The sequence below is a fragment of the Hyla sarda genome, chromosome 1 (genome assembly GCF_029499605.1).
Source record: "Hyla sarda isolate aHylSar1 chromosome 1, aHylSar1.hap1, whole genome shotgun sequence".
In the NCBI taxonomy this organism is placed as follows: domain Eukaryota; kingdom Metazoa; phylum Chordata; class Amphibia; order Anura; family Hylidae; genus Hyla; species Hyla sarda.
This window is the reverse complement of record NC_079189.1, coordinates 376,686,703-376,698,867: the sequence shown is the minus strand read 5'-3', so window position 1 is coordinate 376,698,867 and position 12,165 is coordinate 376,686,703. Positions and strand designations below refer to the sequence as shown.

Below are 12,165 nucleotides of genomic sequence, written 5' to 3'. Positions count from 1 at the left end.
CGCCGTGGAGGCTATGCAGGTCGACCGGTCTCGCCTGACACCCCAAGAGAGGACACGACGCCGCATGGAGAATCTCTGCCTGTACTGTGCTAGTACCGAACACTTCCTGAAGGATTGTCCTATCCGTCCTCCCCGCCTGGAAAGACGTCCGCTGACTCCGCACAAACGTGAGACAGTCCTTGATGTCTACTCTGCTTCTCCACGTCTTACTGTGCCTGTGCGGATGTCTGCCTCTGCCTTCTCCTTCTCTGCTGTGGCCTTCTTGGACTCTGGATCTGCAGGAAATTTTATCTTGGCCTCTCTCGTCAACAGGTTCAACATCCCGGTGACCAGTCTCGCCAGACCCCTCTACATCAATTGTGTAAACAATGAAAGATTGGACTGTACTATACGTTTCCGCACGGAGCCCCTTCTAATGTGCATCGGATCTCATCACGAGAGGATTGAACTGTTGGTCCTCCCCAATTGCACTTCTGAAATCCTTCTTGGACTTCCCTGGCTTCAACTCCATTCCCCAATCCTGGATTGGTCCACTGGGGAGATCAAGAGTTGGGGGCCCTCTTGTTCCAAGGACTGCTTAAAACCGGTTCCCAGTAAACCTTGCCGTGTCCCTGTGCTTCCTCATGTAACCGGTCTCCCTAAGGCCTATATGGACTTTGCGGACGTTTTTTGCAAAAAACAAGCTGAGACTCTACCTCCTCACAGGCCTTATGATTGTCCCATTGACCTCCTCCCGGGCACTACTCCACCCCGGGGCAGAATCTATCCTCTGTCCGTCCCAGAGACTCTTGCCATGTCTGAATACGTCCAAGAAAATTTAAAAAAGGGCTTTATCCGTAAATCCTCCTCTCCTGCCGGAGCCGGATTTTTCTTTGTGTCCAAAAAAGATGGCTCTCTACGTCCTTGCATTGACTACCGCGGTCTTAATAAAATCACGGTTAAGAACCGCTACCCCCTACCCCTCATCTCTGAACTCTTTGATCGTCTCCAAGGTGCCCATATTTTTACCAAACTGGACTTAAGAGGTGCTTATAATCTCATCCGCATCAGAGAGGGGGATGAATGGAAAACGGCATTTAACACCAGAGATGGACACTTTGAGTATCTGGTCATGCCCTTTGGTCTATGCAACGCCCCTGCCGTCTTCCAAGACTTTGTTAATGAAATTTTTCGTGATCTCCTATACTCCTGTGTTGTTGTATATCTGGACGATATCCTGATTTTTTCTGCCAATCTTGAAGAACACCGCCAGCATGTCCGTATGGTTCTTCAGAGACTTCGTGATAATCAACTCTATGCCAAAATAGAGAAATGTCTGTTTGAATGCCAATCTCTTCCTTTTCTAGGATACTTGGTCTCTGGCCAGGGACTACAAATGGACCCAGATAAACTCTCTGCCGTCTTAGATTGGCCACGCCCCTCCGGACTCCGTGCCATCCAACGTTTTTTGGGGTTCGCCAATTATTACAGGCAATTTATTCCACATTTTTCTACCATTGTGGCTCCTATTGTGGCTTTAACAAAAAAAAATGCCGATCCCAAGTCTTGGCCTCCTCAAGCGGAAGACGCCTTTAAACGACTCAAGTCTGCCTTTTCTTCGGCTCCCGTGCTCTCCAGACCTGACCCATCTAAACCCTTCCTATTGGAGGTTGATGCCTCCTCAGTGGGAGCTGGAGCTGTCCTTCTACAAAAAAACTCTTCCGGGCATGCTGTTACTTGTGGTTTTTTTTCCAGGACCTTCTCTCCGGCGGAGAGGAACTACTCCATCGGGGATCGAGAGCTTCTAGCCATTAAATTAGCACTTGAGGAATGGAGGCATCTGCTGGAGGGATCAAGATTTCCAGTTATTATTTACACCGATCACAAGAACCTCTCCTACCTCCAGTCTGCCCAACGGCTGAATCCTCGTCAGGCCAGGTGGTCTCTGTTCTTTGCCCGATTTAATTTTGAAATTCACTTTCGGCCTGCTGATAAGAACATTAGGGCCGATGCTCTCTCTCGTTCCTCAGATGCCTCTGAAATTGAACTCTCTCCTCAACACATCATTCCTCCTGACTGCCTGATTTCCACTTCTCCAGCCTCCATCAGGCAAACTCCTCCAGGAAAGACCTTTGTTTCTCCACGCCAACGCCTTGGGATCCTCAAATGGGGTCACTCCTCTCATCTCGCAGGTCATGCGGGCATTAAGAAATCTGTGCAACTCATCTCTCGCTTCTATTGGTGGCCGACTCTAGAGACTGATGTGGTGGACTTTGTGCGAGCCTGCACTATCTGTGCCCGGGATAAGACTCCTCGCCAGAAGCCCGCTGGTTTTCTTCATCCTCTACCTGTCCCCGAACAACCTTGGTCTCTGATTGGTATGGATTTTATTACTGACTTACCCCCATCCCATGGCAACACTGTTATTTGGGTGGTCGTTGATCGATTCTCCAAAATGGCACATTTCATCCCTCTTCCTGGTCTTCCTTCAGCGCCTCAGTTGGCTAAACAATTTTTTGTACACATTTTTCGTCTTCACGGGTTGCCTACACAGATCGTCTCGGATAGAGGCGTCCAATTTGTGTCTAAATTCTGGAGGGCTCTCTGTAAACAACTCAAGATTAAATTAAATTTTTCTTCTGCATACCATCCTCAATCCAATGGACAAGTAGAGAGAATTAACCAGATCTTGGGTGACTATTTACGACATTTTGTTTCCTCCCGCCAGGATGACTGGGCAGATCTTCTACCTTGGGCCGAATTCTCGTATAATTTCAGAATCTCTGAATCTTCCTCCAAATCTCCGTTTTTCGTGGTGTACGGCCGTCACCCTCTTCCCCCCCTCCCTACCCCCTTGCCCTCTGGTCTGCCCGCTGTGGATGAAATTTCTCGTGATCTTTCCACCATATGGAAAGAGACCCAAAATTCTCTCTTACAGGCTTCTTCTCGCATGAAGAGATTCGCAGATAAGAAAAGAAGAGCTCCTCCCATTTTTTCCCCTGGAGACAAGGTATGGCTCTCCGCTAAATATGTCCGTTTCCGTGTCCCGAGCTATAAGTTGGGACCACGCTATCTTGGTCCTTTTAAAGTTTTGTGTCAAATTAATCCTGTCTCTTACAAACTTCTTCTTCCTCCTTCTCTTCGTATCCCTAATGCCTTTCACGTCTCTCTTCTTAAACCTCTCATCCTCAACCGTTTTTCTCCTAAATCTGTTCCTCCCACTCCTGTTTCCGGCTCCTCGGACATCTTCTCTGTCAAAGAGATCTTGGCCTCTAAAAAGGTCAGAGGAAAAACTTTTTTTTTAGTGGATTGGGAGGGTTGTGGTCCAGAAGAGAGGTCCTGGGAACCTGAGGACAATATCCTGGACAAAAGTCTGATCCTCAGGTTCTCAGGCCCCAAGAAGAGGGGGAGACCCAAGGGGGGGGGTACTGTTACGCCGAGCGCTCCGGGTCCCCGCTCCTCCCCGGAGCGCTCGCTACACTTCCCTCACTGCAGCGCCCCGGTCGGTTCCACGGACCCGGGGCGCTGCGTTACCACCTCCGGCCGGGATGCGATTCGCGATGCGGGTAGCGCCCGCTCGCGATGCGCACCCCGGCTCCCGTACCTGACTCGCTCCCCGTCAGTTCTGTCCCGGCGCGCGCGGCCCCGCTCCCTAGGGCGCGCGCGCGCCGGGTCTTTGCGATTTAAAGGGCCACTGCACCGCTGATTGGTGCAGTGGTTCCAATTAGTGTTTACACCTGTGCACTTCCCTATATCACCTCACTTCCCCTTCACTCCCTCGCCGGATCTTGTTGCCCTAGTGCCAGTGAAAGCGTTCCTTGTGTGTTCCTTGCCTGTGATTCCAGACCTTCTGCCGTTGCCCCTGACTACGATCCTTGCTGCCTGCCCCGACCTTCTGCTACGTCCGACCTTGCTTCTGTCTACTCCCTTGTACCGCGCCTATCTTCAGCAGCCAGAGAGGTTGAGCCGTTGCTAGGGGATACGACCTGGTCACTACCGCCGCAGCAAGACCATCCCGCTTTGCGGCGGGCTCTGGTGAAAACCAGTAGTGACTTAGAACCGATCCTCTAGCACGGTCCACGCCAATCCCTCTCTGGCACAGAGGATCCACCACCTGCCAGCCGGCATCGTGACATCTATGACCACCCAAAAAATATCATTTCACTCTGACTGCGATTTAAAACTATTATAAGGAATGACTGCCAAACACAGGGGACACAGAGTTACCATGTAAATGATTATAAAGCACATTATAGTGGTTCAAACTTATTGGGCCTCATTTACTGAGAGTGTTGGGTTTTTACTACTGGGAAATGTTGTTTCAGACTTGCAGGATTCCTCTCTATTTACTATTGGATAAAGTCGGGAACATTTTCTGACCAGCTTTTTCTAGGTGGATATTTCCAGCCATTTATCCACAGGATTTTCTGTGAATTCAATAGTAAATCGGTCATGGTGTAAAACCATGCCCCCTTTGGGCCAACCATGCCCCCTTTGTAACAGACCTCCTTTTCGTCTTTTCACATTGTAATGTCGGGTTTCTTAGATTTTCCAGGCGCAGACTTGCGCAGATATGTCGCAGACACTCTGCGCCAAAATAACCCAACAAAAACTGGTCGGTTTCAGTTTAGTAAATGAGGCCCAGTGTGTAGTTTACTTTTCACATACTAGGGAACACCCGAGGCATGAAAGCAGGTATTTACATAATTCCCATATCCACACAATGCAAATGACAGCATGTATTCATTATGGTATAATTATACTTTGTGCTATCACCTTAATTGTAGAGATTTTTGTTCAAATCATCTAGCTTGAAAACTCTATTACAATTTCATCTAAATAGAAGATTTAAAATACAGAAAAAGACATCCTTCCTTGATAGAAGAAATGTACTGTCTACTCCAGCTGGAAATCTTCAGGAAAGAAGCCAGTGTCACATGACCAAATGATTATATGAAAGACAAAAATCAAGGTGCGCTCCTAGTGTGGACTGTATGACAGTGTGGCCTCAATGTGCGGAAAAAATTGGAGGCTTACTGGATCGTGTTGTGCTCAGGGCACAACACCTCAGCAGGCATGTAAACTCGCAAGAAGAAATGGAGGTCAGCAGCCATGGTTTCCTTTCCAGGTTCCTCTCGGTCAATGGATGGGTAATGAGAAGTAGTGGATAAAATCCAGAAAAACAGGAATTACCATACGGCGCTTCTCCTCCTGCCAGTCTTCTTTTGCTACATATCTGCTAGATTGCAGCTGCGGATTACAGTATGTAGGACGGACGATCCAGCCGCTCAGGAATTGTCTGTCTTGAGATTGCCTCCCTTCAAGGAGTTAATGAAAGTGCATGACTTGTACCATCTGTAAACGTCTCTGGTCCACTTAAACATAAGGCAGAGCTGCAAACATACCTCCTTGTCCCGTAGCTGAAGGCACTAGCGGCACTTCCACCAGGAGGGGACCAGAGACGTTTATGGATGGTACAAGTCATGCACTTTCATTAACTCCTTGAAGGGAGGCCATCTCAAAACAGACAATTCCTGAGCGGCTGGATCGTCCCTCCTACATACTGTAATCCGCAGGTGCAATCTAGCAGATATGTAGCAAAAGAAGACTAGCAGGAGGAGAAGCGCTTTATGGTAATTCCTGTTTTTCTGGATTTTATCCACTACTTCACATGATTTAAAGCCTGCAGGGCTGCATTTGTGAGAGGGGCGGAAGTAATTATCGTTCACTGCACTTCCAGGTGGGGCTTATTGGGAACAGGTGGGGGCGTGTGTATATAACTCTCCCCTCTCATACAGGGGCAAAGCACAAGACGTTTGTGGAACCCTCCCAACCCTCCCTTATTTCACCATAGGGCATGCCCTCTATAGGCGTGCCCTCATTGCGCGGTTATGGCACGGCTCAGACCGCTATGCTAGGGTAGGATCTTGTATAGGTATATAGCCAATCTTTCCTGTCACTAGTACATGTATGGAGCCCGAACACAAACCACATGATGGCACAGTAATGAAGTTAAATGGCCAAAAAAAAAATTCCATTCACTTATCAACCAATAATAACATATTTTTCATAAGCATACACCTGGCAAAAAAAAAATATAGCAAAACACCAAAATAGCTCTGATCCTTCAAAGTATGGACACCAAAAGGACTGTGAAAGTGTCCTGTGGTATTTGTCAACAAGATCTTAATAGCAGATCCTTTAGTTCATGATTTGTCTCTCTGAGGTACATATATGTCAGGAAAGAGTCAAAATTACATGCCAGTATATCAGTTCGCGTACATGCATGGGCCCCATTCATTGAAATGGTCAGATTATAGTCAGCTAGTGACTATTTTTGGGACATTTTCTAAATGTATCCAAGGTTTAGCTTAGACTGAAAAATGCTGCATGCCACACTTCTCAGTCCAAGCACTATGCTCAGAATATGACCCAAACATAGACACTAGCCTTAACAAGGGAATGCATTTTACAGGGATTAGCCCTGTTAATATGTTATTCATGAATATTACACTGGGTTCAGCAAACACCAGTTACATGTTCCTGTTTGGGACATAGCAGTGCACTAAAAAGCATCTAGATCCCACAAGCATTAGCCTTCTCAAACGGCTCTACTTTACATTTTTTGGGGGTAAATCAAACTTGCCTGGCTGGGGCAAAATTTGAAAAAAATAAAACTAATATTGTCTCCGTTTTGGACATGTGTTAGCAGGCAGTGTTAGAAACATGTTTGGGGCTTTTCTAAATCGCGTCGAACCAAGCCAAATCAAACCGACAGTTTTGAAAAAGTTCAGCGAAACCCGGGAGTCGAACGTTCGCTCATCTCTGGTACTAATTACCAGGAGGCCATGATAAAGTCTATCTACTAGTGAAATTACACCTCTCTTGTCTCCTATATTTAAACTTCTCTTTTTCCAACCTTTATGGCATAATGGTTGTCACCAGGGGTCTCTACTTCACATCCTATGGACTTGTCCGATTATTGCTAAACTATGGAATGAAGTACACTTATATGGCGAATTACAGAAATATGTAACACATTTTCTCCTGAAGCAGCACTTTTACTGACTGATTTAGATCATGTATAATTCAGATTGATTATACCCATTCCATTGCTGAGAAGTTGTGTTGCACCATGAAACTCACCAGATGCTGGAAGAGCTCTATGTCTCTCCCTATTTTGTGAAATCATAAGCTTTCTTGTTGCGAGCTGTGCATATGAACAAACTTTCTCTTTAGTTAAAGGGGTATTCCACTGAAAAACATTTTTTATCAACTGGTGCCAGAAAGTTAAACAGATTTGCAAATTATTTCTATTTAAAAATCTTAATCCTTCCAGTACTTATCAGATGCTATATTCTCCACAGAAAGTTCTTTTCTTTTTGAATTTCCTTTCTGTCTGACCACAGTGCTCTCTGCTGACACCTCTGTTCATTTTAGGAACTGTCCAGAGCAGGATAGGTTTACTAATTTCTGGCTGCACTCCTGTATACCATTTGCGACATATACCTACATTTTTTAAAATTTCAAAAAAACTTTGTAATGAAAACAATGTATATCTCTGCTGTTTTTGTACACTTTTTTTTTTTTTGATAGGTGTCTTTCAGTTTTGGCCTTGGGAGAATTTTTTATCATAATTATTTTCATTCATCCATCAATCAAACTTTGCTAATGTCTTTGTTAATTCTTTTCTAATTACGCCTCCTATTCCACAATAATTATTGGCCTGTCACAAGAAATCTCTACATCTATTCAGGGAAATGTCACTTTTTTTTCATCCAGAAGTTCCTCACGCAGGCTCAGGAATATCAAAAGTGATATGCGGGTAAAGAAGACAAAGATTCAAGTAGAGAATAAAGTGCTGTTCTCCACACTCAACCTTCATTTAAATTGCCTAAGAAATTAACACTGAAATATATAGAACCATACGGTATAACCAAACAGGTCAATCTGATCACCTTCACGATTTAGGGGAAGAGCAACTCTACATCTTGCTGTACACAGCCTTCCAACATGCTGATGTGGAAGTACAAAGATAGAATATATTTATTTTCGAGAAAGGGAGAGTATGAGGAACATTATATTTACCAACTTTTATTTAAAGAAAACCTCTTTCAGCTGCATGTTCAAGTGATTGACCCCTGAAGGTCATAGCCCATTTAGCCTTGAGGACATACCTAATTTTAATGTTTGCACTTTAGTTTTTCCCTCCTCTCTTTTAAGAGTCATAACTCTTTTATTTTTCCATCCACAGATCCACATAAGGGCTTGTTTTTTGTGTGACCAATAGTACTTTGTAATGACACCTTTCAATTCACCATAAAATGTACATCACAACCAAAATGATTATTATCTGGGGGAGAAATTGTTAAGGAAACAATTTTGCAACTAAGGAGGGGGGGGGGGGTTGTTTTTACACAGTGCACTGTGGGTTTTAAAGGGGTTATCCAGAAAAAAAACGTATTTATATATATCAACTGGTTCCAGAAAGTTAAACAGATTTGTAAATTACTTCTATTAAAATATCTTAATCCTTTCAGTACTTATGAGCTTCTGAAGTTAAGGTTGTTCTAAGTGCTCTCTAAAGACACCTGTCTCGGGAAACGCCCAGTTTAGAAGAGGTTTTCTATGGGGATTTGCTTCTAAACTGGGCGTTTCCCGGGACAGGTGTCATCAGAGAGGACTTAGACAGGAAAGAACAACCTTAACTTCAGAAGCTCATAAGTACTGAAAGGATTAAGATTTTTTAATAGAAGTAATACACAAATTACAAAGATTACAAAGATTCCCTGACGAAGGAAGCTGATATTGCTTCTGAAACGCGTTGGAAGGAACTTTGAGCCTTTTCACATTCCGTAGTGACGTCACTAACAGGACATGATCTGAAACCTTAACAACCATCAAGCTAACCGCGAAGCAGGGTGAGTACGGTTGAGAAGACACCGTCGGGACGTACTCCCGTTATCCCCAACTGGACTCTTCACAAGAAGCATTCAGGAACGGAAAAACCGCTGCAGGAACACATCAAAACCGCAAGTACAAACAAAACAAGAAGCAACCTATAGGCAACACTGTGCAGGTTAGGTGTGTTCATGCAATTAACTAGCAGGCACTCTTGCACGTACAGTGCAAAAAACGTGCACCACTAATAGGTATCTCTTGATTTACAGTGCTGTTGCCGCTAACGCTAATCGCATACCACTCTACTAAAATTGCCAAGATCTAATTAGTCCTCACTACAGGTCAATACAGGTATACGTACAAACCCTACACCCTTTATATACTTCTATATACCGTTATACCATTTTTACAGAAACATTCATTACTAATGGGCATTCTTGACTTGTAGTGCCGCCCCTTCAACTCTATATATAGGAAAAGCTACCAAATACCACTATTGGGCATCTGTAAGGATCATCTACTCTTTATTACCACCATATATAGGTATATATACCTCCTCTAACTTTTTTTATACATAATATATAATCTATTTGTGGTCCTTGTTATATCATATTCACTTATACTTACTTTTATCCGTAATTTGCTACTATTTATTGTTTTATAACTCATCATTTGTAGCACTAGTGCACATTAATTATTTATTTATACCTACCTATTGCTAATTACAGCACCAGTGCACTTTACCTATTTATACTGATCTATTGCTACTTTATAAATAGCACTAGTGCACTTTATCCATTTACATTTATTTTCTCATCGCAACAGCTGAATTAATCCTGCATATACCCCAACACCGCATCTACTATATCAATCCGATCAACGCAGGTATGTGTCATTCCATATATCATAAACTAAGCGTGTACTGGTATATATATATGTATCTTACACATATATAAATTATCCATTTTAATTTACAAATCTGTTTAACTTTCTGGAGCCAGTTGACATATATAAAAAAAAAAAAATTCCTGGAATACCCCTTTAATTCTATTCAAGAATTTTTCCATGCTATTTACTAATCCACCACATTTTCTGTGGAAAACTTAGTAAATATGTTGGGATTTTTAGAAAATGTCACAGGGCGTGCCCCTTTGTGCTGAACCTGGGCCAAAACGGCTTGCCATCATTGATGGCACAATGCATTCTAAATTATCCCAGTAAATTCTAAAGGAAAATGTCAAGACAACTAACCGTGAGCTGAATCTGAATAGAATGTGTAGCAAGGCAACAACCCTAAGCACACAAGTCATTCCACCTAATAATGGTGAAAGAAGCGATTTAACGTCCTGATCCAATAGGCATGTTGTGGAAGGACCTGACGCAGGTAGTTTATGAGAGGAAACCTATGAACATAACAGAATTCAAGCTATTTCATATGGAAGAATGGGTTAAAATTCCTTCAAGCCAACATGCAGGAGAAATCAACAATCACTGGAAACATTTGGATGCAGTTATTGTTGCAAAGGGGGTCATACCAAATACTAAAATCAGATATGGGATATTGTATAATTTTCCTCAATAAATAGATGGCCAAGTCTATAATTTTTATCTCATTTGTTTGATTTGGTTCTTTTTAGTTATTTTTTAAAACTTTTTGAATATAGGATGTTTTAGGTCACATGTATGCCAAAATATTGAAAATTCGGTATGGTTCACAAACATTCAAGAACCACTTTATTATAATATATATGGTCTGGTATAACAAGGACCTGATATTACTGCATCACAAGGCATTGGTATGGCTTCATCTGAAATATGTACTTTAGTCCTGGGCACCAGTTAATAGAAGGGACCCAGTGCTTTAGAGTTGGAAAAAGTACAAAATAAAGCATCTTAACTGATAAGGAGTATGAAGGGTTTTATTTATAAGGATAGACTAAAGGATTTACATAAGTATATAAATGGTTTTTACAAAAAAAATGTAACATTTTCAGATTATGTAAAAGAAAATGTAATCAAAAAGAAAGAAATCCGGTGTCTGATGGAGAGAGCATAGGCTTTTTGTTTTAAAGTTGCATAGGAACACTGACATGATCTCAAGCTGTTCATCCCTAGCGTGTTTCCAGCATGTAGAAGACTCTTGACCCCTTCCCGACCCAGGATGTACTGGTACATCCTGGCTCCTTTCCCTTTCTATAATGTGGGGCCATGGGACCCATGGCTAATAGTGTGATCACTGTGCCATGTGCTATTAACCCTTGAGACGTGGTGTTCAAAGTTGATCACCGTGTCTAAAGTGAAAGCTAATAAGTGCCGGTTAGCTCAGTGGGCTGTTCGGGACCGCCGCAGAAAAATTGCGGCATCCCGAACAGCTGATGGACACAAGGAGGGTGCCTTACCTTCCTCCTCCGTATCCGATTGCCGAATGATGACTCTGTGCCTGAGATCCAGGCATGAGCAGTCAAGCGGCAGAAACACTGATCAATGCTATGCTATGGCATATCATTGAACAGTATGAGAGATCAATCTACTGCATGTTTTAGTCCCCTATGGGTGCTATAACATTGCAAAAAAAAAACTGGGAAAAAAAGTTAAGGAAGATCATTTAACCCCTTCCCTAATAAAAGTTAGAATCACCCCCTTTTCCCATTTAAAAAAAACTGTGTTAATAAAAATAAACATATGTGGTATCGCCACAAGCGCAAAAAATTCTAAAGTCCAAAATAGCGTATTTTTGGTCACTTTTTGTATCAAGAAAAAATTTATAAAAAGCGATCAAAAAGTCCAATCAATACAAATACAGCTAAAAACTTCAGATCACAGCGCAAAAATGAGCCCCCATACCGCCCCAACGCGGAAAAATAAAAAAGTTATAGGGGTCAGAAGATGACCATTTTAAATACATAAATTTTCCTGCATGTAGTTATGATTTTTTTCAGACGTACGAAAAAAATCAAACCTATATAATTATGGTATCATTTTAATTGTATGGACCTACAGAATAATGAGAAGGGGTCATTTTTACTGAAAAATGTACTACGCAGAAACGGAAGCCCCAAAAGTTACAAAATGATGCATTTTCTTCAATTTTGCCCCACAATGATTTTTTTTCATTTCACTGCTGATTTTTGGGTAAAATGACGTCATGAAGAAGTAGAATTCATGGCGAAAAATATAAGCAATCATATGCATTTTTAGGTGCCAAATTGAAAGAGTTAGGATTTTTTTAAAGGTAAGGAGGAAAAAATGAAAGTGCAAAAACGAAAAAAAAAACGGGTCATGAAG

At 42.6% G+C, this 12,165-nt stretch overlaps 1 long non-coding RNA gene across 1 annotated transcript in view; it reads right to left on the bottom strand.

Annotated features, from left to right (window-relative positions):
* The window catches only part of LOC130275588 (uncharacterized), an 85,080-nt gene that overhangs the window by 16,083 nt on the left and 56,832 nt on the right, over positions 1-12,165 (bottom strand). The window lies entirely within an intron of this gene.